Here is a 23,520-nt window from a genome sequence, read left to right on the forward strand (position 1 = left end):
TTTTATATGGATCTCAACTCCGCCCACCTCCCAACACATCCAGTGTTCCGTGCAGGGAACCACCAGAGGTGCTCTGCTACTCTCTAAGCACTGAGCCGCAATGTGGTTGTGCAGAGCTACCCTGTTGCGTGGGGTGCGAGTGTTGGAGTGTGGAAAGGAGTTCCCACCTTACCTGGATGGTGGGGCACTACACCTTAGGAGAAGGTGCAGTACCTCTGTGGCGACTGAGCCTCAGGGGCGCCACAAGTGTAGCAAGGTGACTTCCAAATACATGTTTTCCAGTCTTCGTAAGGTGCACCCCATCTCTACAAGCAGTCCATCGTTTAGGTAATTCACTCCGTGATCCAGAAATCCAAATCCTTGCTGACGGCACCATCGACGTAGCCAGTTGTTCGCCTGCAAAATCTTATTTCACCTCCTTGTTCCATGGCCATCCACTGGGAGGATGGAAGAGAAGACCACCTGCGCTCCCAGTTCTTTAACTTTCTTACCTAAGTTTTCAAAATCACTGCAGATGGTTTCCAGGTCCTTGTACAAGCTCCCATTTAAAGCAAATAGCGTGGGGGCTTCATGGGATTACGGCACCAGCTCTCCCATGTTTTCTATTGGCTAATTGGATTAGAGTTCAGTTTTGCTATGTTCCCTTAGTTCTCTCAATGTTTAGGGTTTATTCATATCTCCCCCCTCTTTGATTTGTTATGATAATGGTACTTATCTTTTGTTGGTTTGGTACTTCTAGTCCTCAGGTGACAGGCAGAAATGAGCAGCATGAGTCTGATTGGTTAACAGATTTCAGCGCCAAGGAGAAGAACTTCTTAAACACTGCGTTCCTGTCAGAAGAAATACAGCAGCCGGGATCTTAATTACAGCTGCCCGCCCTCCCTAATTTAACGTCGTCGTGGTATTTATTAGACGGTGCTCGCCCAGCTTTCTGGGTGGAGACTGGATGGTTTTGTTGTCTATGGAGTAATGAATTTTATTGTTATTTATTGGCTGAATATATTTAATTTTGAGTAACCATTAATAAATATTGCGGCTTTTTATCTTCACACCATGTGTTTTGTGTCATTTATTTGGTAAGTGGGGAAGGTGGTTAGAGGCGGGGGAGTTTTGGTGCCTGCCATCCCATTCTTGCGGTGTCATTTGGCCCCACATGTATTAGCAGGAATGGGTGGTCGTCTGTAGGTCCTGAAGAGTCGTCTGAAGAGTCCTGATATCCTGTCAGACACATCTTTAATTTTTGCATCTGGAGGTGCAAAAATTTATTTTAGCACATATTACAGGTCAGAGGAGGGGGTGATAATGTGGCGCCCCTGAGGCTCAGTCGCCACAGAGGTACTGCACCTCCTCCTGAGGTGTGGTATCCCACCATCCAGGTAAGGTGGAGACTCCTGACCACCCTCCAACACCTGCACCCCACACAACAAAGTAGTGTAGCAAAGCACCTTCGGCGGCTCCCTGCTTGGAGTATAGCAAAGCACCCATTGGTGGCTCCCTGATTGGAACATGAAACATGCTGGGAGGTGGGTGGAGTTAGATTACATTACAAAGAGCGGGAAGTTGGTCAGTTGGTTAGAGAGTTGGAGAGAAGAAGATCCCCGGAGAGAGGGATAGATGGATGGAAGTGCTGCAGCAGATCCCAGTGACCTGGGTCTGCTGGCACGGGAAAGGAAGAGAGAGAGCAACATAGACTGAAAGCCTGACTCTCCATAGAGAGGAAGATCAGTACGGAACGTGAGGAGTAAAAGAGAACAGAGGACGTGGGTTAGAAGAGAACCCTTCCTAGAAGTTCTAAGCGCAAGGCCGGGGCCCGGTCCCTGACTAATGGTCCTGCAGCAGACACCGGAGGAATAGAAGTAGTGACCAATTTATTCCCACACAAGACTTGGGGGCACAACAGCAACTGGATAGTGAGCTGGGACTTGGTAGCAAGGAGTCCCCGAAGCAGGCTACAGCTGTCTGCCGTACAAGTAGAGTTCATAAGAACACCGGACAGGAGGAACTCCAGTGTAACTAGGAGTACTTCACCTAAAGGCGCTAAAAGAGGTGACGTTGAGAAAGGTACATGTTGGCAGAGTGTTGGAAAGGAGTATTCCATCTGGCCTGGAGGTTGACTGAGTCCCTGACCCGGAGGACACGGCATGGAGGCAGGCACCTGTTGGTACAACAGACTGTGAGTAAAGCTTTGGAACTACATGCCCTGGTGTCCTCCACTTATTCCTGCGCCAACCTGCCCAGCACTGCTACATCCCTTGCGCCTGACACTACACCATCTACGTGTCACTTCATTTACTCTGCCCTGGGACTACAGCCATGCCTGTGGAGGGCTATACCATCACTGCTGCACAACACCATCTGTCCCAGAGGATCTGTCTGCAGCGTCGGCTTATATCTTCATTGCCGAACACCACAGGTGGCGTCACAAATCACTTATAAACTTTCATCACCATAAGCACACTGCAACAACCCCTTTTACAATGGGCGCCCAGGGCCACGGGCCGGGTTACAGCTGCTGTGACATCTCCTATTGAAGCTCATCGGGCCCGGTACCGAGTACCTCACAGCCCTGGGAGGGCGACCCAATAACGTTATATCAGTATGGCTGGGGTCACGCTGTACACAGGCTCTGGAACGATATAACATATTACAGGTCGGTGGTGATGAGGGAATGATAACGTTATATCAGTACAGCCGGGGTCACACCCTACACAGGCACCGGAGCGATATAACATATTACAGGTCAGGGGCTGGGAGGTAATAACTATTGTTATTTTGTCCATGTGGGCAATTTTCTGTGTGGGCCACCTTTCTTGTGGGCATTCACGGCTGAGGGTTTTTTCTATGGGCATTTTTCTGGTCACTGTGTGAATCGACCCTTAGTACGGCACCATTATCCAATTCTTTGATTCCATGGCTGCTCTACGTATAGCGGCATCTTCTGCTGTCGTCGGCCCCTGTATGAGCTGCTGGTGGGCTTTATTTCTTGGCGGGGTAGTTTCCATGTTTCTTGGACTCGCAGCATATTGGATGGCCTGTGTGTATCACTTAGCAACTTTCCCACGTCCCTTGAAGTATGACAAAGGCGGTCGCCCCCTCCATCTCCTCCTGCCTTGCACCAGTATTTTGGGCTGCCTCCTCAGACAGATGCTGTGACCAGCACACCCCCCTCTCTTTCTTAGCATTGTCTGGAAGAGTGTACGCCCAATTGAGGCCAGGCTCTCCAATGATTGCCAGGCCCAGGCACCACCAGCAGCTGTCATTGGGCAGCAGGAGGGAGCACTGAGCCATCTATCACAGGGCTCTATACACACTGCTCCACCATACACTCACTTCCCTATTGATGGGGAGAGGGGCAGAGGCTGCACCCTGGGAGGACACACAGCGGAGGACACGATAAGGTGAGAACACACCAATTCTCCTAATTTCTCCATTACCCCATGTTCTTATTGTCTGACGTTAACCCTATATTTTTTTTTAACCTATTCCTGCTCTATTATCTCCTCGCGTGTTTTAGTAATACTGTACAAACATATGCGTTTGATTTACCATCAATCTTGCATAAATCCGCAGATCACAAAACCACGACCTAAGACGGTTTATGCCGTATGACATGCCCAGCTGTATACATCACTGGTATACAGCCAGTTGTATGCGTCAATCATTTTATCCCAGTGCTGGTAGAAAGGGTTAAACTTGCTTCCTTTGGCAGGCAGGCTGCCTATGTGAGCAAAATGCATTCTGCTGGCAGGACAGCAACTTTCCTACATTCCCCGACACTGCTCATTCTGCGTTAACCCCTGTTCGCTGAAAGCTGCATAAGCGTCCATAAATGACGTGTAGGTCTCATTCACACATCAGTGTTTTTGATCAGTATTTCATCAGTATTTGTATGCCAAAACCAGGAGTGTCTCCAAACCACAGAACAGGTGTCAGTCTTTCAATTATAGGTTTTCTCTGTAAGGTCCACTCCTGGTTTTGGCATACAAACACTGATGAAAAATACTGACGTGTGAATGAGGCCTTAGATGTGTCGGAGGTGAGTTTTTCATCTGTCGCCCATCACATCGATATCATGATAAATAAGACCTAGTTCACACTTCTAATCGGACAGTCCATTATTGATCTGTTCCTGTCTAAGAAACAGAATTTATGTCCAAAACCGATTTGTTGCATCACTGATGGGAAGGGGATCAGAGGGGCTCCATGGACTATTATGGGGTACGCCTGGGCTCCGTTATGTGTCACGTGTTTACAATGGAAGAAAAAGCGCATAATACAGAATTTTGTTTTCAGTGTTGAAAACTGACACATAACGTAACCCAGATGGACCCCCAAAGTGATCAATGAGACCCCCCTGCTTGTTATGCAACGGATCCATTAATTCTGTTTGTCTGTGAGCCCAACCTGTTATGCTGACACCGTGATCCCCCTACAAAACTATTAATTACAGATCAAACACTGCTACATGTGGGGATGTGAGATGTGCCCATCCATAGAAACGCTGTGTTTCATGGCTCACAGGTGTCTCGATTGAGTTCAAACAGGTGGGCGGGATAGTTATTAGGTTTCCATGTCACATGTGTGAATGACAGCCTGGTGAAGCAGGTGTAACGCTTTAGAAATAACCAGCATGTGATATGCCATGACAGCCACTCCTCCATTATGCTCCTTCCTGCAAATCTGGATGAAAATGGTAATATTACCTAAAATATACGGTAAATATGTCACAGTCTTATCATATAGTCTATTCACCATCTGTAGGCCAAATGTTAACATCCATATAAAACACGGACATGAAAAACTGGTACTAATGACATCCGTGTTTCCGTTTTACCATCATTGTGTCACCCGTGTGTCCGTTTTACCATCATTGTGTCACCTGTGTGTCCGTTTTACCATCATTGTGTCACCCGTGTGTCCGTTTTACCATTATTGTGTTACCCATGTGTCCATTTTACCATCATTGCGTCACCCGTGTGTCTGTTTTTACCATCAGTGTACGGTCTGTGTGTCCGTGTTACCATCATTGTAACATCCATGTGACCGTTTTACCATCAGTGTGTCATCCGTGTGTCCGTTTACCATCATTGTGACATCCGTGTCAGTTTTACCATCAGTGTAAGGTCCGTGGGTCCGTTTTTACCGTCAGTGTAAAGTCTGTGTGTCTGTTTTACCATCAGTGTAAGGTCCGTGGGTCTGTTTATACCATCGGTGTAAGGTCCGTGGGTCTGTTTATACCATCAGTGTAAGGTCCGTGGGTCTGTTTTTACCATCAGTGTAAGGTCCGTGGGTCTGTTTTACCATCGGTGTAAGGTCCGTGGGTCTGTTTTACCATCGGTGTAAGGTCCGTGGGTCTGTTTATACCATCGGTGTAAGGTCCGTGGGTCTGTTTATACCATCAGTGTAAGGTCCGTGGGTCTGTTTTTACCATCAGTGTAAGGTCCGTGGGTCTGTTTTACCATCGGTGTAAGGTCCGTGGGTCTGTTTTTACCATCAGTGTAAGGTCCGTGGGTCTGTTTTACCATCGGTGTAAGGTCCGTGGGTCTGTTTATACCATCGGTGTAAGGTCCGTGTGTCTGTTTATACCATCGGTGTAAGGTCCGTGTGTCTGTTTTACCATCGGTGTAAGGTCCGTGGGTCTGTTTTTACCATCGGTGTAAGGTCCGTGGGTCTGTTTTTACCATCGGTGTAAGGTCCGTGGGTCTGTTTTTACCATCGGTGTAAGGTCCGTGTGTCTGTTTATACCATCGGTGTAAGGTCCTTGTGTCTGTTTATACCATCAGTGTATGGTCCATGGGTCTGTTTTTACCATCAGTGTATAGTCCATTTTACCATGAGTGTACGGTCTGTGTGTCCGCTTTACCATCAGTGTGCCATCAGTGTTTTTCCAGTATGGATAAAGAAAGATATTACAGAGCTTCTTTTATACTGCGCAATGTTAAACATGGATGGCACACGGATGCCATTATTGTGCTGTTCGGGCTTTTCACGGCCCCATAGACTTGTATTGGCCTTTGTCATCCGTGCTGCTGGAAAAAAAAAGGACATGTCTCCATGTGTTTTGCACTTCCTTAAAACACGGACGTGTTCATAGCACCATAGCTATAATAGGTAGGTGGTTTATGCATGAAAAAATGGATACCACATGTACTGTAAACATGGACGTGTGAAGGAGGCGTTAAAAATATGGTAAATATGGCACAGTTTTAACACAATCTATTCACCATCCGTAGACTGAATTCAAACGTCCTTGAAAATTGGGCTGTGGGTCTCTTGGCCCTAACTCGAAAGGCTTATATGTATCTATAATGCTGTCAGCTCATGTCTGGAGATCTTTGTCCAGTTTGTGGATAGCAGTCTGCACTCAGGCTGTGATATATGAATATCTCAATTTGGCCTTGGGCCACATTCACACACTCAGTATTTGGTCAGTATTTTACCTCTGTATTTGTTCCACTCCTGGTTTTGACTTACAATCGGAGGAAAAGTATAAGGCCGGGGTTACACTTGCGAGAAACTCACACGAGTCTCGTGTCTCAATACCCGTCACTGCCGCCGGCACTTGGACCGATCAGCTGCATAGATGTGGCGCCCCTGAGGCTCAGTCGCCACAGAGGTACTGCAACTTCTCCTAAGGTGTGGTGCCCCACCATCCAGGTAGGTTGGAGGCTCCTGACCACGCTCCAATACTCGCACCCCACACAATAGAGTAGTTCAGCATAACCACATTGCGGCTCCTTGCTTAGAGAGTAGCAGAGCACCTTTGGTGGTTCCCTGCTTGGAACACTAAACGTGCTGGGAGGCGGGTGGAGTTTAGGATACATAAAAGAGTGGGATGGTTTAAGATTACAGGTCAGTCTGACAGGAGGTCAGTCGGAGGGAGGAAGTCACTCAGAGAGGAGTGAGGAAATGAGATCCCTGGAAGAAGGGATGGAGGAAGGAGTGCTGCAGCTGCCTCAGTGACCTGAGCCAGCTGGCACGGGAAAGGAAAGGAGAGAAGGAGAAAGACGTAGAACTGAAACCTGAGCTTCCATAGAGGGAAAGGACAAGTACGGAACGTAGGAGTGAAAGGGAACACAGAGGACGTGGGTTAGAAGAAGAACTCTGCCTAGAAGTTCTAAGCGCAAGGCCGGGGCCCGGTCCCCGAGGTTGTATGAACACTAATGGTTCTGCAGCAGACACCGGTGGAGTAGTGGTCTGTAAATGCACTACTCTCATCTAAGACTTGTGGCACAACAGCAACACAGATAGAGAGCCGGGACTCAGGAGTAAAGAGTCCCCAAAGCAGGCTACAGCTGTCTGCCGTACAAGTAGAGTTCTTGGGAACATCTGTCAGGAGGAACTCTAGTGTAACACGGTACTAGGAGATCTTCACACTTAAAGGCGCTATAGAGGCGACGTTCAGAAAAGGCACATAAGTTGGCGGAGTGTGGAAGGGAGCTTTCCATCTTGCCTGGAGGTTGACTGAGTCCCTGACCCAGAGGACACGTCACGGAAGCGGGCACTACAGACTGTGAGTAAAGCTTTGGAACTACATGCCCTGGTGTCCTCCATTCCTTCCTGCGTCCGCCCGCCTGACATTGCTACATCCCCTGCGCCGGACACTACACCATCTAAGTGTCCCCACATCTACACTGCCCTGGGACATCAGCCCTGCCTGTGGAGGGCTATACCATCACTGCTGCACCACACCATCTGTCCTGGAGGATCTGTCTGCAGCGTCGGCTTAACACCTCCCTTGCCGAACACCACAGGTGGCGTCACGAACTATTCACCATTAACCTATCGCCATTACTTGGGCGCCCAGGGCCACGGTCCAGGTCACCGCTGCTGTGACACATCCCACCAATACCGGCCCGGTACTGAGTACCCCGCAGCCCTGGGAGGGCGGCCCAACTTGGCGTCACAAACAGGATGAATTCTGAATTTCCCCATGGTGGGACGATTAAAGGATTATCTTATCTTATTATAGACACTGAAATGAACATTAAAAATGGCCATTGGCGTGGAGAAGAAGGGCGTGAAGAGATGGGAGGTCCTAGGAAAAGACCGCGAAGAGCCTTGGGCCTCCCCTGCCTAAATTACTATGTGACAGCAACATGGCCCACCCCCCCGAGGGGTTCGTATACTGGCTTGGTATGGAGGCGCTGGAAGAAGACGCTGCCCCAAGAAGGAGGGATGGGAAAGGGGCCGAGAGAGGAGGGAGAAGAATGCCAGAACGCCATCTTCGAGAGAGAGGGAAGGAGGCCTGCGGAGCGCGGGAAGCGGATCTCCCCGGCGCCATGGCTGAAGGCTCCAACCCTGTAGCGGAAATGAACCGTCAGCAGCTGGAGGACGAAATCGCCCGGCTGAACCAATGTTTGCGGCTGAGGCAGGAGGCCTTGTGGAGGCTGAACTGGCAGCGCGCCCAGGAGGGGCCTACATCTGTGGTGACCGCCAATGCTGCACCGGAGCTTCCCCAGGCAGATTCAGTGGAGCCTGCCGCCGCCGTTACACCACCGGCAGCATCCGAAGTCCCTTTATATGCGGCCCTGGGAGCTGAAGCAGAGGAAAAGGAGCTCCCGCTTGGACCTGACGTGGCTGCGCAGGTCCCATCAGAGGCCCCCGTGGACCCTGAACCACCACCCTCTACCACCGGCGCGTTTTCACCGGCACTGGAGCAGAGACCACACCGCCAGGAGGCCCCAGGTACGTCCGATGCCCCGACATCGGGGAAGGCCCTGGGGTGCACCACAGTTGCAGCGGCTGGCCAGGTCGTGCTAGATCTGGTCTGGGACCGGGATACCAGTCCCCGGGGGGAACACCGGAGCCCCTGAAGGTGGCGCCGCAGTACCAGACCAGCCTAGATCGGTCCTGGGAGGAGCGGGAGTATGATGAGAACTGGGCCCGTTGTCAAGCCACCATCCGGCAGCTGAAAACCCGGGAGAGAGAGCAGCGCTGGCAAACGATACTAGGCCCAGATTTGGACCGGAAGGAGCGGGTCCGTGCCGGTCATTATGGTCCCAGGGATGCAGCAGGTTGAGGCCACGTCCTGAATGTGAACCAGGAGAGGGGGTTCGGCTTTATTTATGACCCTAGCCGAATCTCCTATCTGTTCTTCAGTAGGAGAGACGTGGAACCTCACTTAAGAAAAGGACGCCCTGCCAGGAACCTGAGCCCGGGAGACAAGGTGACCTTTACCAGGCATGAAGGTCTTAGAGGCTGGTATGCCCTGAACATCAGGCGAGTCCCAGAAGATCTCCTCCAGACCTGCAGGCAGAGACCACCTACTGCCCCTATGTGCCAAGATGTACCCAAGGTACAGAAAGCCACAGGTTTCACCCCACTGGAAGAGGAGTACTTGAGGACTGCCAATGCGTTCCTAACATCTGGTAGCAGTACCCAATCAGCAGCTTCCAGAACCCCAGGAGGGGACCAACACTAATAATTTGCAGTAACTCTCGTTACCCAGGAGGGTTTGTTTGCACCGTTGTGCCTTTTTGTTCCATTTTTGACTATCATGGTTAGTTTTTGTTTTCCCAGTGTTACCCTGTGTTGTTGGCAGCCTCTACAATTGAACTAGCGATCATGAACTTGGAGAGATCCAAAAACTTTTACTTGTAAATAGTTGCACCTCTTTAGGTGCCCTCTCTTGGTTTTACATATAGACACTTTGCAAAGATTACGTCTACCTCAAAGGACACTACAAGAGATCCCGGCTGGGAGTGGTATCCAGCATTTACAAGAACTGTTGAAAAGTTTTAATGTGAAATATTTGATAATGATATATCTTATAAGAGTATTAGTAACTAGGAAGTGGCTTTTATATAGAATTAGGAATATTTTGATACAGAGGTGAGAGATTTGAATAAAGAGTTGAAAATGTATATGCATCACGGTTGTCACTTGAAAGAAAGTAGAAAATGTGCACTAAAGAGAGAAAAAGAAATGTGTACTAGAGATGGAGAGATGCAGAATACTGAAGTGATAGTGACTAACAGATAATAGCACTTAGAATTACGTATGGTATGAAAAATTGCACTTTTTGACTTAGAATTTTGGATAGTTAATAACTATTTGCAACGTTCAAGAATGAGTGCCTCTCATTGGGAAGTATAGTATAAGAAATGTTTATTCAGCATTATAAAATGTTGTATGTTCCTGTACTGTCAACTTTGTTTGCCTTGCAGCCCGCGGGCATGCTGTGTTTAACGGGGGGTATGTGGCGCCCCTGAGGCTCAGTCGCCACAGAGGCACTGCACCTTCTCCTAAGGTGTGGTACCCCACCATCCAGGTAGGTTGGAGGCTCCTGACCACGCTCCAACACTCGCACCCCACACAATAGAGTAGTTCAGCATAACCACATTGCGGCTCCTTGCTTAGAGAGTAGCAGAGCACCTTTGGTGGTTCCCTGCTTGGAACACTAAACGTGCTGGGAGGCGGGTGGAGTTTAGGATACATAAAAGAGTGGGATGGTTTAGGATTACAGGTCAGTCTGACAGGAGGTCAGTCGGAGGGAGGAAGTCACTCAGAGAGGAGTGAGGAAAGGAAGAAGGGATGGAGGAAGGAGTGCTGCAGCTGCCTCAGTGACCTGAGCCAGCTGGCACGGGAAAGAAAAGGAGAGAAGGAGAAAGACGTAGAACAGAAACCTGAGCTTCCATAGAGGGAAAGGACAAGTACGGAACGTAGGAGTGAAAGGGAACACAGAGGACATGGGTTAGAGGAAGAACCCTGCCTAGAAGTTCTAAGCGCAAGGCCGGGGCCCGGTCCCCGAGGTTGTATGAACACTAATGGTTCTGCAGCAGACACCGGTGGAGTAGTGGGCTGTAAATGTGTGGCGCCCCTGAGGCTCAGTCACCACAGAGCTACTGCACCTTCTCATAAGGCGTAGTGCCCCACCACCTAGGTAAGTTGGGAACTCCTTTCCACGCTCCAACACTCGCATCCAACACAACAGGGTAGTTCTGCACAACCACATTGCGGCTCAGTGCTTAGAGAGTAGCAGAGCACCTCTGGTGGTTCCCTGCATGGAACACTGGATGTGCTGGGAGGTGGGTGGAGATGAGATCCATATAAAAGGTTGGGAAGGTTTAGAATTATAGATCAGTCAGTCAGGAGGGTCTGAGGACGGATCCCTGGAAGAAGGGATGGAGGAAGGAGTGCTGCAGCTGCCTCAGTGATCTGATCCAGCTGGCACGGGAAAGGAACAGAAGGAGAAAGACGTAGAACTGCAACCTAAGCTTCTATAGGAGAGAAGGAACAGTGCGGAATGAAGGAGTAGGAGAACAGAGAGGAGTTGTGGGTCAGAAGAGGAACCCTGCCTATAGGTTCTCAGCGCAAGGCCGGGGCCCGGTCCCCGAGGTTGTATGGACACTTATAGTTCTGCAGCAGACACCGGTGGAGTAGTTGGCTGTAAATGCACTACTCCCATCTAAGACTTGGGGCACAACAGAAACTGAATAGAGAGCCAGGATTCCGGAGAAGGGAGTCCCTGAGAGAGGCTACAGCTGTCTGCCATACGAGTAGAGGTGTTAGGAACATCTGACAGGAGGAATTCCAGAGTACCACGGTACTGGAGCTCTTCACACCTTAAGGTGCAATAGATGAGTCGTTCAGGAAAGGTACATGTTGGCGGAGTGTTGGAGAGGAGAATCCTGACTTGCCTGGGAGGTTGATTGAGTCTCGGCCCCGGAGGCAGGCACCAGTGTGTACCACGGACTGTGAGTAAAGCTTTGGAACTGCAAGCCCTGGTGTCTTCCATTAATTTGTGTGCTAACACTGTCAGCACCGTTACATCTGGGTACCAGCATTCCTCACACCGCCTGTGCCTATTCTCATCTATTGCCATTACACTGCCCTGGGGGTTACAGCTTCACCTGTGGGGAGCTACACCATCTATGCTGCAACACACCATCAGCCCCAGAGGATCTGCACGCAGCGTTGGCTTAACATCTTGCTTGTCAAACACCACAGGTGGCGTCACGAACTGTCACATAAACTATATCACAAACCACTATTGATTTGGGCGCCCAGGGCCACGGACTGGGTCACCGCCGCTGTGACACCTTTCCCCCTGACTCCGGCCCGGTACCGAGTACCCCACAGCCCTGGGAGGGCGACCCAAATGCACTACTCCCATCTAAGACTTGGGGCACAACAGCAACACGGATAGAGAGCTGGGACTCAGGAGTAGAGAGTCCCCGAAGCAGGCTAAAGCTGTCTGCCGTACAAGTAGAGTTCTTGGGAACATCTGTCAGGAGGAACTCCAGTGTAACATGGTACTAGGAGATCTTCACACTTAAAGGCGCTATAGAGGAGACGTTCAGAAAAGGCACATAAGTTTGCGGAGTGTGGAAGGGAGCTTTCCATCTTGCCTGGAGGTTGACTGAGTCCCTGACCCAGAGGACACGGCATGGAAGCGGGCACTACAGACTGTGAGTAAAGCTTTGGAACTACATGCCCTTGTGTCCTCCATTCCTTCCTGCGTCCACCCGCCTGACACTGCTACATCCCCTGCGCCGGACACTACACCATCTAAGTGTCCCCATATCTACACTGCCCAGGGACATCAGCCCTGCCTGTGAAGGGCTATACCATCACTGCTGCACCACACCATCTGTCCCGGAGGATCTGTCTGCAGCGTCGGCTTAACACCTCCCTTGCCGAACACCACAGGTGGCGTCACAAACTATTCACCATTAACCTATCGCCATTACTTGGGCGCCCAGGGCCACGGTCCGGGTCACCACTGCTGTGACACATCCCACCGATACCGGCCCGGTACCGAGTACCCCGCAGCCCTGGGAGGGCGACCCATAGAAATACATGCAGCCGCACACTCCAATCCCAAGTGCTGGGTATTGAGACACGAGACTTGTGCGAGTTTCTCTCAAGTGTGACCCCGGCCTAATAAATCCAGAAGTAGTGACTTGCTTCTATCACCCACTCCTGGTTTTGGCTTACAAATACTGAGGTAAAAAACTGACCAAATACTGATAGTGTGAATGTAGCCTTATAAAAAGACATTACTATTTCTGCATTTTTCACCTACTCTTGGTTTTGACTTAAAAATACTGAGGTAAAGTACTGAACATGTGAATCAGTGTTTTTATCAGAATTTGGTCAGTGTCCGTTTCTACCATCAGAGTTTGATCAGTTTCCTCATTTTTTGTGCTGATGGTAAAAAAACAAACAAAATAAAAAAAAACTGATGGAGGTTTCTTAAGCCTCTATTACCAAATAGTCCATGAAAAATGGACAGCACATGGAGCTAAGTCGCACATCTGAACTACTCCATAGTAGACCATCATAGGTCTGAGTGATATATCTACAAAAAACATGAAAATCAGTCATATGATAAAAACTGAGGTCTGGATGAGTCCTGATGACCATTCAAAGGAATATATGGAAATACAGATGTGAAACTAGGCTTTATATGGAAAAAAAATACTATGGGTCCAATTCATCAAGACTGTCGCTGTTCACGAGGGTCTTGATAAAGAGATGTGCTGGAGTAGGATCCTCTTGATTCATTAAGAGGCGTACGGACGAGTGGTGTGCTCCTCGCCACAAATCCTACTTCAACCCCTGCTGGAGTAAGATTTGTGAGGTAGCAAACGCTGCCGCTTGACGAGAGGAGGTGGCCCTGTTCCCGTCCCACCCAAGTTTCACCCACTTTGTTGGAGCTGGCATAAAAGCTTTGATGAATCGGGCTCTTTATTTCTTGACCGTATGTAGGTGTGTTTTAGGGTACATTCACTTGAATATTTTTGTTTTTTTCACATGCTAACAAATTTTTAGCTTGTGTGCTAATATACATAAGCAATTTTCTACGCAGATCTCAGATCATCGTCAAAAAATTTTCAGCATGCTGTTGATCTGGTGGAATTAATAGACCAGTGCAAGTAAATTGTCGGTAGCTCCTGCACACATCCGCTATGCTGAGGAGCACACAGAGAGAGTCACGTCTGCAATCTGCAGCTGTGACTGGTCCGCAAACTTTGTGGCTCCTCTGAAGTTAGCCTTAGGGTTTGTTCAGATGTCCATGATTCATGAACATGTTCTATCCCTATTTTCTACAGATTCTTTTACAGACACTTCCCATTATAATTTATGGGGCTGCTCATGCGTATATATATTTTTGTGATCCAAGTGGTCTGCAAAAAATCTGAAACTTGTCCATTTCTGAGCTGCATCCCCAGTCAAAATTTCTTATTAAAATCTATATGTTCGTAAATATCACAGACCAGAAAAGGTGCGCTGTTCCTAATTGACATTGCAATAAATAGGCGAAGCATAGCAGGATTGTGGTCCGAGTGTCATCCGATTTTCTCATACATGGAGAAATAAAAGAAAAAAAAAAATGCTCTCCACCTTCTTCGTTTTGACAATCCATGAAAATCGCACCGCACTCGGATTTCATCTAAGTGACGTCCGATTTTTATTTATTTATTTTTTTCCCCACGGACTCATTGATTTGCATTGTCTATTTTGATCTGACACTCGGATCAAAATCTGACATGTCTCCACGATTTTCCGCAGACCTCTCGATCCATCATGAATCATGGGAGCATAGACTATCATAGGTAAGAGTGCTATCCATAAAAATCACGGCTAGCTCTCGTATGCAAAAATCGGATGTCTGAATGATGCCTTAATGTCAGTGTTTGTTCAGTATTTAGACCATTTTTACCTTTCTTACCTAGTATGTTCCAACATGTAAGGGCGGTGGCAGACATTCAATTGGTGCAACCTAAGAAGTAAAGGTTCCCATTTATACTTCCAAAGCAGCAAACGACTTCTGTCACAGACTCAAGAACTGTAGCATAGTTATAAATTATAGGACTGGAAAGGGCCCATACGCACATTTCACAGGGGTCCTCTTATGTCTCTGTCTGCCCGTGAACAGGGGTTAAAGTATGAAAAGAAAATGCAAATGGTTGTTCTTATTCCTTTTATATATAACATTTTACAGCTGTAGCCACAAAACAAGTATACCGGTGCAAAATACACTTGTCATAAATTAAAGTGAATCTTTAATCAGATTTTTGCTATGTAACATGAGATAAGCTTGATGTAGGGGCAGAGACCCTGATTCCAGTGATGTCACTTACTAAGCTGTGTGTTGCCGTTTTAATAAAATCAGTGTTTTATAAGCAGGCGATTATAACTACAGGGCTAGCTGCCTTGTGCCTCCTGGTCAACTTTTCTTTGTAACCCCACCTCTCCCCTGATTATCAGCTTTCTGTAAGTGCACGGTGTACACAGAAGGCTTCCAATCAGTGGTGTGGGCGGGGCAATATACAGCTCAGCATTCTGAGCTCTGCTAATTCTGCAGCAGGGGTGCAGGAGCTCAGTGCCACCGAGACCATCACGGCTTCATCGATAAAATGGATAAGACCACTGCATGCTGTTTTTTTTTTTTTTTTTTCTTCTTACGTACAATAGGTCCATGTGGAGAATTTTGTCATTTTCCCCACTACATTGACTTCATTGGTCAGTATGTTGACCCTGTGCAGGCTTCCCGAAATACGTTCATGCAAACTAAGTCCAAGACCTTATTCTCACATTAGTATTTTACGTCAGTATTTGTAAAAAGAGGGTCCCAGAAAAAGAAAAACTATAATCAGAAGATTTGTATACTTTTATGTTTTCGATCCCCTCTTGGTTTTGGTTTACAAATTTCCATGCAAAATAGAAAAGTGTAAAAGTGGCATAAATGTTCAAATACGTGAGAAAGTGGACGAATAAATAGAAAAGGCCAGCATGGAATTGTGGAGAGCCACAGAAAAAATAAAGGTAAGGTTTTCTATCCATGAAAAACAAGTGTATGGTCGTTGCAAACATTATTAAAGAATGTGAACACTACGTCTTTTTGGAGGATTCCACAAAAGGCCCAGATAAAATGAACATGGTGTACAACAATGTAAAAATGACTGTGTGCACGTTCCCTAACGGTACATTGATAAAGAGATATTTAGAGACGGAAAGAAGCAACATTTTTTTTTTTTTTTTCAGGATTCTTCTTCAGGATAAGAGTGTTGTTGCTTACAGATATAGCAGGTATTGGAAATGCAGCGTTCGTGAGGAACTGCCATCTACTTCCCAAGGCCTGAAACTGCCAATTTGCCTTCCTATGCACAGCCTTCCTTCTTCCACAATATAAAAGTAATGGTAATCAACATTCCTAGGCACATTTTTCTGTAGATAATATGGTGAATGGCCTACACAACGCCACAAATAACATAGTGATACCTCTTTGAGTACAGATTATATAGTAGGTGTTATACAAGCTTGTCATAAGATTACAGAATTTAAAATATATTAAAACATCTGCTCAGCAAACCAAGGTAGGACTCCCCATCTTTCTGCCCCCATCAAATACAAAGGTTTAAATCTCCTTGCATAAAAGTAGATGTATTAGTCTCTAAATTTTCAGCCACCACACTATTTTAGTAACGTAGCAAGTCGTCTCACAAGCTAAGAATTCTTACATTTACACAAAATGAAAACCAGTACATGAACACAGCACCAGAACCACCATCAGCACATGAACACAGGCGAGATCCACCATCAGCGCACAAATACAGTACCAGGCTTAGTACAGTAATGAATTGCAATATCAAGTCAGCCCCTTCCATTTGTTCCATTTGTATTGCATGAACTTATAGCTCCCGGCATGACCTCAACAATAGTAAGGAGATGCTGGGAGTTATTGCTACCAGTGAGCCTCATCAGACTGAACTATTAAACATTTACCCGCAGGTACTTTATATGTGACATCTTCTCTTATTAGAGTTCTTCTCATCCCTTTCTTCTTCATCTTGTCCAGATGCAATGATGCAGACTTCTATCTTCTCCTGTCTTCCGCAACACCTCTCGGCACAGTGTCCTTAAAAATAAAAGTCATTATAGCGCCCCAAGAAAAAAAAAAATCTGCCTAATGTTGTGCTGTAGATAAGTCCTAAGTTGTGGCCCTTACAGACACGGATACCCAGTGGGAGATGACTGGATTTTGTAGCTCCCTTAGGCTAGTTTCACACTAGCGTTTATTCGACGCAGCGCATGGCGCCGCTAAGCCCCGCCCCCTTCCGGCTCCCTGCCCGCCCCATCCGGTCATCGCCGCCTACTATCGCACATGGACGCTTGCTATCTGTGCACCCTATCTTTAGCATAGGGTGCGCAGATCGTGCGCTAGTAGGATTTTGGCATGCGCTGCGCACTTTTGAAGGTGCGCCCGTGCGCGCCGAACGCAGCATGTTGCATTTCGGCGCGCACGGCGCACCTTCAAAAGTGCGCAGCGCACGCCAAAATCCTACTAGCGCACGATCTGTGCACCCTATGCTAAAGATAGGGTGCGCAGATCGCAAGCGTCCATGTGCGATAGTAGGCAGCAATGACAGGATGGGGCGGGCAGGGAGCCGGCAGGGGGCGGGGCTTAGCGGCGCCGTGCGCTGCGTCGAATAAACACTAGTGTGAAACTAGCCTTAGTTTGCTGAGCTGGCTATTAATTTAACAATTGTGTTAGGAGAACCAGGGTGACCCGGCTGAATCCCACCCCTGGTGAGGCCTAGTTCACATGACCGTATTTTAATTCCGATTATTAATGGACAGCACTCAGACCAATGTTACTTAAAGAAGATTTTTTATGTATTAAATGTGTGTGTATATATGCTTATACTATGGTTTGAGTGTAGCAATATACTCGCCTATCACCGGGATCCAACACCGTTCTTCTCTGCTGCTCACTGACGTCACCACTCTGCAGACTGGCCAGGGTCACGCTGAGCTCTGCATCACCCGAAACTCTCTTTTGCAATGAAAGCCTATGGCGTCAGAACGAGGCTCCATAGGCTTTCAATCTAACGTTGACTTCTGGGTCATGCAGAATGCAAAGAAGGAGCCAGCTAGTCAGATAGGCAAGTATATTACTACACTCATACCTAATTTTTTTTTTTTTTTAATATATATATTTTTCACAGACGTTTTCTGTACTGCATGCTTGTGTTTATTTCATGATCGGGCGAGACTCACCCATTCAAGTCTGAGTAAACTTGAAAAAAATCGGATCCCATACGGAGCCACCATATACATCTGGCTTATGTAGATACATTGCCATTCTGCAACAGAAAACTGCATTTCGTCTTGTAAATTTTTAATAACCGCTGCTGTATGTAAACGGTTTGCATAGAGGTGACAAATTAGGGAAAAAAATCGTCTGAGTTCCTGCAATTATTTTTAATACCTTCGTGAAAATAGCTGGATAGAGAGGGCTGTAAAAGCTTTATAAAATAATTCAATGCTTGGCATAAGTAGTCAACTCGACTCATTTGAACCATTTCACATTACATTCGGGACTTCATCAGAGGCCTAGAGAGATCTTCACTATATTAAGGCAGACAGTAATTTTGTACCTTATTTGCTCTCCATTCTAGTAATATCCATTTTGTTTTTTTTTTGTGCTCACAATATCGTCCAAGAGTACAGTACGCCTTTGTGTCTGCCTAAAAAAAATACTGATTTTCTGGAGTTCAGATGAAGTCATGATGTATGGCCCAAATGTGATGATGACCTTACTTTTTTTTTTTTCCAACATGTTTTAGAGTAAAGTCTAATTCAGACTTTCGACATCAAACCACAATGCACATATTGGCCAATGGTCTTCAGACCCCAGTGTGACTGCTGCATAGAAATCTGTGCATTAGCAGTCCATTCTCGGACTTACACACGTTGTCAAAATGTTTGGTACCCCTTGTTTGACAGAAAAACCCACAATGTTCACAGAAATAGCTTGAATCTGTGCACCTGCAGACTTGGTTGGTGAGCTGGCTGTGGTTTCTTACCACGTTGTTTTCTTTCAATTGCTTTTCAACCATGCTTCCACTGAATTTTAAAGAAATAAAACTCATGAAACAGGCCTGGACAGAAATGATGGTACCCCTGAAAATAATGTGACAAAAGGGACATGTTATATGAAGGTGTGTCCACTAATTAGCATCACAGGTGTCTACAATCTTGGAATCAGTGAATGGGCCTGTATAGAGGGCTACAGATAATCACTGTGCTGTTTGGTGACATGGTGTGTATCACACTCAACATGGACCAGAGGAAGCGAAGGAAAGAGCTGTCTCAGGAGATTAAAAAGAAAATTATAGACAAACATATTAAAGGTAAAAGTTATAAGACCATCTCCAAGCAGCTTGATTTTCCTGTGACTACAGTTGCACATGTTATTCAAAAATTTAAGCTCCATGGGACTGTAGCCAACATCCCTGGATGTGGCCGCAGGAGGAAAATTTGATGACAAATCAAAGAGACTGATAATACAAATGGTAACAAAAGCGATCAGAAAAACTTCTAAACAGATTAAAGGTGAACTTCAAGCTCAATGAACATCAGGGTCAGATCGCACCATCCGTCGTTGTATGAGCCAAAGTGGACTTCATGGGAGACGACCAAGGAGGACACCTTTGTTGAAAAAATATCATAAAAAAAGACAGACTGGAATTTGCCAAACTACATGTTGACAAGCCACAACTTCTGGGAGAATGTCCTATGGACAGATGAGACGAAAATGGAAATTCTTGACAAGGCACATCAGCTCTATGTTCACAGACGGAAAAATGAAGCATAACAAGAAAAGAACACTGTCCCTACTGTGAAACATGGAGAAGGCTCTGTTATGTTCTGTGGCTGCAGGCTGCATCTGGCACATGGAGTCTAGAATCTGTGTAGGGTACAATGAAATATCAAGACTATCAAGGGATTCTAGAGAGAAATGTGCAGGTCATGGGTCTTGCAACGGGATGATTACCCAAAACGGACAACTAAAATCACCCAAGAATGGCTAAGAGGAAAACATTGGTCTATTCTCAAGTGGCCTTCTAAGAGCCCTGACCTAAATCCTATTGAGCATCTTTGGAAAGGGCTGAAACATGCCGTCTGGAAAAGGCAACCTTCAAGCACGAGACAACTGGAGCAGTTTGCTCTTGAGGAGTGGGCCAAAATACCTGTCGGGTGGTGCAGAAGTCTCATTGACAGTTACAGGAATCGTTTGGTTGCAGTGATTGCCTCAAAAGGTTGTGCAACAAAATATTGTTAAGAGTACCATCATTTCTGTCCAGGCCTATTTCTTGAGTTTTTATTTATTTTTTTTTAAATTCTGTGAAAGCATGGTTGAAAAGCAATGTCTGACTTTCATTTGTTCATTTTCATCGATTTTTGATTTATTATTACTTTTGTGTCAGATTCAAGTTATTTCTTTCACCAAAGTGGGGCTTTCTGTCAATATACGAGGGTGGTCAAAATTGTTGGTACCGTGTGAATGTGCATGGACGTCTGCACGAGCCCTTTGGCCGCACAGAGGGGCAGTGGCGAAAGGGTGATGTGGCCAACTGGTGCTGAGTTTTTGTTTTTTAAAAATTTTTTTTTTTGTTTTTTTTTTGTTTGTTTTTGTTTTGCAGGAAAACAGATGTTTCATTCACAAAACAAGTTGGAACCGTTATTCATGTGCCAGTTCAATCATGAACATAAATACACAAAAACAAACGGCTGCAGAGGATAAGGATGAATTTGCATCATTGTGCATATTTGCTACAGATATGTGCAACTGTCCCATTTGGGTGAAGCTGCTTCATCCAGATGAATGGAGATGATTTTCATTTGCACAATTTCTGCCATAAAATTTGCAATGTGTGCATTTACACTTTGTGAACAGGCTCTTCTTTTTTTTAAATTTTTTTCTTCCCCACAGCCCATGCGATGGGCCATGTCTGGTATTGCATACCAATCTCTTTCCTTTTAAAGAGGCTGAGCAGCAATACCTGTCAAAACCCATGGACAAGAGTGGTGCTGTCTTTATGGGACTGACGCTTTTTTTTTTTTTTCTCTGTACAAATTCCTTCACTCTGCGTCTACATACAAAAACCCATGATCTTCACTATATAATGAGCCCGAAAATAGTGACGCTTTGTGAACGCTTCCTTTTTTTACTGGCTGTGTGATGTCCCTGTGGTTTCCTGTCGACAGTTCACCGCCCTTACTGTCGCTCCATGTTGTAACTCTCATTTCTTACATGTATGTACTGAGAAGTTTTTATTACAATGCTTCCTGGGCTAACCAAAATGATTTTTTTTTCCCTGGACTATTATAAACTATCAAATAATCTGCGTTTACATAAATTCGATTGTCTTTTTAGTCTGTTATTATTTTAGACGTGTGCCCTTAAACTGTTGGATGGAAGATGTCTACACTGTTACTTGTCGTCCATGTTTCCTCCTCGCCATTGCCAACACTGGGGTTCCATTCCATCAGAAAGAAATGGGAAAACCCAATGAAAGGTTTCTCTATTTCTCTAAGGCTAGTTTCACATTAGCGCTTTTGAGTGCAACGACGGCCTGCGCACGGCCGCCGCTAAGCCCCGCCCCCTGCCGCGCCTCTGCCGGTAGCTCCGCCTACCGGCGCATGACGCTGCATGCGTCCCCTATCTTTATCACTGGGGGCGCAGGCCATGCGCAGTATGCGTTTGGCGGCGCATGCGTCCTTTTGACGGTGCGCCGACCTGCGCCAAACGCAACCTGCTGCAGTTTGGTTGCGCTCGGCGCACCGTCAAAAAGGCGCATGCGCCGCCAAACGCATACTGCGCACGGCCTGCGCCCCCAGTGATAAAGATAGGGGACGCATGCAGCGTCATGCTACCGGCGGAGGCGCAGCAGGGGGTGGGGCTTAGCGGCAGCCATGCGCAGGCCGTCGCTGCGCTCAAAAGCGCTAATGTGAAACTAGCCTAAGATTTGTTTGCAATCTCACTTTATGCCAGAAAAATATATGGGGGATGTGAACAAGGCGTCATGCTAACAGCTTGGCCATATGTGTTGCCAGTTTTAGCTTTCAGCAGAATCATTCTTGCTTGTGACATACAGTAACCAGTATCTTCACCAACACATGGAGGATGCAGGAAAGGAACTGTGGCTATCAAACCACGGGGATCATAGAATACTAGAGTAGTAGAGTATTAACCAACTAGGACATTTAGTAAAGCGTCATCTTGCTGTTTGCTCATCTCAGTCCCATAGCACAAGCCTGATGCTGTTGTATAATTCTACAACATTACTCCATATGGCTTTACTATGCTCTGTACGGTACTGGTTTATAGGTTTAGCCCAAGTGCACACTGCATTCGTCCACTTAGCACAAGGTATTTCACGGGATCTTTTCTAATGTAAACTTTAATATTATTATGGGCCCCTGCTTACCAGATGGAGGCTCTTTTACAATGGTTTGCTCTGTTCAACAGATGCCTAGGTGTCAATCAGACTGGGGCTACTGTCAGATGTTTTCTCAGGGCAGTCATTGGGAATTTCTAGGCTGTATACAGACAAGGCATCTTGGTCCTTGCCCCTCCATACTAGATGCAAACAGTACACACAGCCTTTACACACTAGACACATACAGCACATACACACCATGTGTATATTAGATGCGCACACACCGCTCATATATTAAATACATACTGCACACACACCGCTCACATATTAGATGCATACAGCGCACGCATCGCTCGCATATCGGATGCATACAACATATACAGTACATCAGCCACAATTCAGACACCTGCAGCTCACTGCTTAGTCTTTGTCTACGTTTTAATTTGGGAGTTCTGTTTGGCCTTTTCCTGAAACAGAACAGTCAAACTGAATCCATGCTCAAATGACAGTCAGAAGTGGAGGGCCCCTTTTTGTTGTTGTGGACTTCTGGTTTTTCTTTTGTGTCCGTTTTTATAATGGAAGAAAAAGCAGAAGAAGCCCACAATAACCAAACTTACATGAAATAATAAATTAAAGACTAGAAAAGACACAATGGTCAGTGTGAAAATTGCAAGATTTTTTTTTTTAATACAGATTGTTATATGCAAAAAAAAAATCAAAAAACCTGATTTAAATAATAGGTAATTTTCTGATGACACATTCCCTTTAACACAAAACAGATGAGAATGTAGCCATATTGGAGTAATACTGTACAGCACAGATATGCCGCTTGCATACTAGAAACATGCATCAAATATCATATTTTGAAAGACAAACTGAACGCATCATGAGGGCTCCTGTACACGGCAGAGTTGGGGTGCGACACCCGCTAGGGCCGGGGAACTCTGTACCGGGCCGGTAAGTTCTTCAGAGGATGTCACGGTAGCGGTGACCCAGTCCGTGGCTCTGGGCGTGCAGTGGAAATAAAGATTGGGATAAGTCGTGACGCCACCCATGGTGTTCGGTAATAAGGCCAGCGCTGCACTTCAGATCCACTGGGGGCAGTTGGTGACGCAGCAGAGTTGGTACAGCTTTCCACGGGTAGAGCTAGGCCCCAGGGCAGTTATGGAGTTAAATGTGGCGGTTGTAGTGCAAGGCAGGTGACGTTGTAAATAAATCGGAGGACACAGTGGAGTGCAGTCTTCACACTTTTGCTCACAGTTCTTTCAGTTACAATCCCCAGCCGGGGTGCTGTGTCCTCCTGGTCAGTGGTCCAGCCAGATCTCAGGTAGTTCAGGGT

At 46.6% G+C, this 23,520-nt stretch overlaps 1 protein-coding gene across 8 annotated transcripts in view; it reads left to right on the top strand.

The window, feature by feature from the left end:
• Positions 1 to 3,263: 3,263 nt before the first annotated feature.
• The window catches only part of RASSF2 (Ras association domain family member 2), a 77,260-nt gene continuing 57,003 nt past the window's right edge, over positions 3,264 to 23,520 (top strand). The window contains exons 1-2 of one of the 8 annotated variants that reach the window (XM_073559498.1): positions 3,313 to 3,398; positions 15,997 to 16,041. The gene's annotated coding sequence lies outside the window, so the exon portion shown is untranslated. Of the gene's footprint in view, positions 3,399 to 4,559; positions 4,716 to 15,996; positions 16,153 to 23,520 lie in introns of those variants that run through there. The other 7 variants (XM_073559497.1, XM_073559500.1, XM_073559499.1 and 4 more) reach the window with 7 other exon arrangements.

The sequence above is a fragment of the Dendrobates tinctorius genome, unplaced genomic scaffold (genome assembly GCF_039654945.1).
Source record: "Dendrobates tinctorius isolate UK_male_01 unplaced genomic scaffold, ASM3965494v1 ptg000272l, whole genome shotgun sequence".
NCBI classification, from domain to species: Eukaryota; Metazoa; Chordata; class Amphibia; order Anura; family Dendrobatidae; genus Dendrobates; species Dendrobates tinctorius.